General features: G+C 28.3%; 1 protein-coding gene across 4 annotated transcripts in view; it reads right to left on the bottom strand.

Moving 5' to 3' along the window:
* The window catches only part of LOC116853149 (growth arrest-specific protein 2-like), a 140,373-nt gene that overhangs the window by 109,407 nt on the left and 26,750 nt on the right, over positions 1-4,216 (bottom strand). The window lies entirely within an intron of this gene.

Raw genomic sequence — 4,216 nt, 5'->3', positions numbered from 1 at the left:
TATCTTGTCTTAATGCTTTTTTGCACAAAATAATGAGACAAATTAATTGGTTTAAAAAAAAACAAAAAATTTTTTACATAATAAATATAAAAAAAATTTTTGTGCTTTTTTAAACCAATTAATTTGTCTCAATATTTTTTGCAAAAAAGCATTAAGGCAAGATAATCAAAAGATGAATATTTTACGAGATATTTTGTATTCTATGTCAAAGTGCTGGAAATTTCAAGTGTTATTACTCGAAAAGTTCTTAACAAAAAAATATTTTATTATAGTGTTTTGAAAAGCTCTCGAGATAATCTATAAGAATATGTAATAATTTATGGGGTGTTCCATTTAAAAAATTGAAGATGACCTTCATATGACCTTCAAATGACTATTCAAGATCAAACCAATTACACCTTTTTATAGATTCCTTCGAACCAAACAACTTTTATCTGAAACAGTTTTCTTTAAAATGGTTTGTTTTCGAGATATTCGATCGTTTTCAGACTTTTCTAACATCAGGTATATGTTGCGAAAAAACTGCCTCTGCCAGGACTTGAACCTGGAACCTCCCCACTTTCCGGGCGAGACGCCTTTCCTTTCGACCACCGAGACCGATATTATTTTCCCACTATCATATTAATATTAAAATAGTAATATTAATATCTAATAGCACTAAGCATTCGTGCTTGCTTCTTATTTGCCATTTTTCAAATCTTACTGTTAGTTATTCAAAAGGAGCTTTTTACAATTTCGGTTTTCCAAATAGTATTTTGTATAACAATTTGTAAAATTCAAAGCAACTTATTGCGACACGGGCACGCCAAATATTTTTTGTGTGACTCTTAATTTTATTTTATCTTAATTTTTACATGGTTATCAGTAAAAAGAAGTCAATAGTTACCATATATGATGTGAATATACACAAAGTTGTTATATACGCAATAATATTTTCGTTTGATCTAATTATCTTTTAACATTCCATTTGTATAAAATAGAAATTTAAATAATATTATGTTTTAACGTCTTTGGATTTATGTTTTCTGAAAGTATATATGTGAAATATTTCATATATGAACACATTTGTTTTTATATAATTCTATCCATGTAAAGAAACACGTAAATTATTTTTACTTAGCCTAACTATCTGATATCACGTTTCTTGTAAAAAATAAAAGTTTAAACAACAATATTTCTTATTAATATTTTTAAATGTGTTATTTTATAAATAAAATATTTTTTATAGAAACATTAATTTTTGTATAATTCCACCCCACACAGTACAAAACATCTCAGCAATGTCTCCAGAATATTACAAATATCATTTTTAAAATATTACATTTGAGATATTCTTGAGATATTGTACAGATATCTGAAATAGAATATTTCGTATAAGATATTTTAAGAATATCCCATTTGAAATATTAATATTTGCGATGTTTATGAAATATTCTGGAGATCTGTCGTTGGAAATATCTCAGAATATCTGAAATAGAATATTTCGTATAAGATATTTTAAGAATATCCCATTTGAAATATTAATATTTGCGATGTTTATGAAATATTCTGGAGATCTGTCGTTGGAAATATCTCAGAATATCTGAAATAGAATATTCTACAAATATTCCATTTGAAACATTATCATTTGCGAAGTTTTTAAAATATTCTGGAAATCTATGGCGAGAAATATATCAGAATATCTCAAATAGAATATTCTAGAAGTATTTTACTTGAAACATTACGTATTGTACAAATTTCCATTGTATGTACATTCAAAGATTTCTTAACTTGAAAAAGTCAGTTGTTAACACTCAATTTTAGGTGTTTATCTCCAATTTTTGAGTGTTTACATCCACAATTGAGCGTTTTTTGTAAAGGTATATTAATAATAATAATGAGCACAAGTAATTAAAATGAATAATAGTTATTTATTGTTATAGTGTGCGTGTGTGTGTGTGCCTGTGCGCGTGTGTGTGCCTGTGCGTGTGTGTGTGTATGTATGTGTCCAGTTCATTATATATGTGAGATAATTTTGAGACACATTATAGAAATTATTCAAAATATTTGTATATATATATATATTTATAAAAAAATTTTATAGAAACTACTCTATTTCAAACCACGATACATTATTATTTAAAATCTTTTAAAAATCAATCTAAACCAATAAATTGTTTTGTTGGAGAAAAACTATATCTTATATGGATATCCTAGTAAAAATTTACTCGTTTAATAAACTTATAAGATTTCTATAATTTTCTATAAAGTGTATCTTATAGGATTTTTGAATACTTGTATGTTTTTGGATACTCGTACGTTTTTTATTAGCGTATGCACAAAATATTTCAAATACATGATACATAAAAAATGTTTTAAACCGTTTCTATAATGTCTTCATATAAAATCTTGCAAATATTTTTACAATATTTCTCAGCAATCAGAATCTCAACACTACTTTTCAGAATTCTGCCCCATACCGTCCGGATCGCCGAAAAACGGAGCGCGGTAACGAGTTATAATAAAATTTCGGTAAAATTCTTCTTGTGAAAAAGATTTCACAAATTGGCGTCCTGTGAAAGACTTATCGTCGAAAATTCCCACCACTTATGGTGGTCTTGTGGTGGGAATAAAACAACTTTCGTTAGAAAGAGACAGACTTTTTACCGAAAGAATGTTATTTCTTTATATTGTTTGACGCGTTCAGACAATGGGAAACGTTGCAAACTCGCGGCCTAAGTATTATACAATCTGTTTGATAAGAGCGTGCCCGACAAAATTTTTACATATAAATGGGTAGACGGGAAATTCAAACAGGAGACGGTAGAGAGACCTTTCGCATAAGATGCTTTGTTGATAAAGCTTTAGTTGTCATTCGATCTTTGTAATAAAAATATATATTTCGCCATGAATGCCAAATATACATCGCGTTTCGAGGCCGTGTTTCTTTGTACACATCTATGGTCTCTTCCCAGCATAAGATTAAGAGCCACGAGATTATTAATTATTATTTAAATTAAATTTAATTAATATTTAATTTATTATTAATTAATATTTAAAAAGTTTCTTTATTAATAAAAACATGAAAGATATCATGTTTTACACTTATATTGTCCTCCAAACATACTATTGCAACTTTTATAGTTCACACATGATTTGTTGTAGCTCAAACAATAAATGTAATAAATATTTATTTTCATTTTTTAATCATCAACAATTTATCTAATTGTTTAAATAATACTATAAAATTTCAAACGATGTAAGAAAAAAAAGAAAAGACCTCTAAGGCAATTTTTGTGGAAAACACGCTTTAAAAACCATATTGATAACGTGGTTTAATATAAGGGTACTCCAATGTTTAACGAGCCAGAGGCACAAGTCCTCGTTATCCGATCGAGCAAAAGTTTGTCAGGGATTTTTTTTGTCAAATAAAAACTTTTTAGAGTGTGCCATGGAAAAAATTTGGAAGTCGAAAAATAAGGACTACCCTAATATATATATACACGTATACTTCAAATATATTTTATTTATTTTACAAATTTATTTCAAATTTATACATATATATACATTCTACTCATATATACGCACGCACACAATATTATAAATATGAAAAATATTTTTTTATTTTTTATTTGCTTTATTAATTTGTGTATAACATCAATATATTAGTCTTTAATATTTTTTTTATAGAAACCCTAATTTCAATTTACAAGAAATTAAAAATAGCACGCCAACCTCAAGAAATATACACGGTGGGCCATTTTAATCTCCCCACCTGAATTTCTCGTAATCTAAGTCAGATAGAGAAAAATGGTCCAGACAAAAGTAGAAGGGGACAGAGGGGATCACGTAATGGTATCAAGGACCTTGACCTTGAACTCGATTTTTAAGGTTATTTCAAGGTCAAAGTGATTTTTTTAAATGGGAACACCTATTTTTGACCCCGGATTTGAAAAGAGCGGGAAATTTTACGTTCAAAATGATATGTTAATCAAGGTCATGGCAAGGTCGAATGAAGGTCAGGTTTGCGAATTTTGATTTCCCAATTGAATATATCGGAACCTAAGCCAAATACGTAAAATTGGTTCAGACAAATGTTAAAGGGGGCCGAGGGGGTCACCTATCTGTACTCTGATCTTGACCTTGAACTCGATTTTCAAGGTTATTTCAAGGTCATAGTGATTTTTCAAAATGGGAATCACTATTTTCGAGGGTTTCTTTAACTGTATTAACCTTA

Source organism: Odontomachus brunneus, unplaced genomic scaffold, assembly GCF_010583005.1.
Source record: "Odontomachus brunneus isolate Ranch 3 - 2012 unplaced genomic scaffold, Obru_v1 Obru_scaffold_281, whole genome shotgun sequence".
NCBI lineage: Eukaryota > Metazoa > Arthropoda > Insecta > Hymenoptera > Formicidae > Odontomachus > Odontomachus brunneus.
Note: the sequence above shows the minus strand (reverse complement) of the source record. Positions and strands in the feature narration are given on the sequence as shown.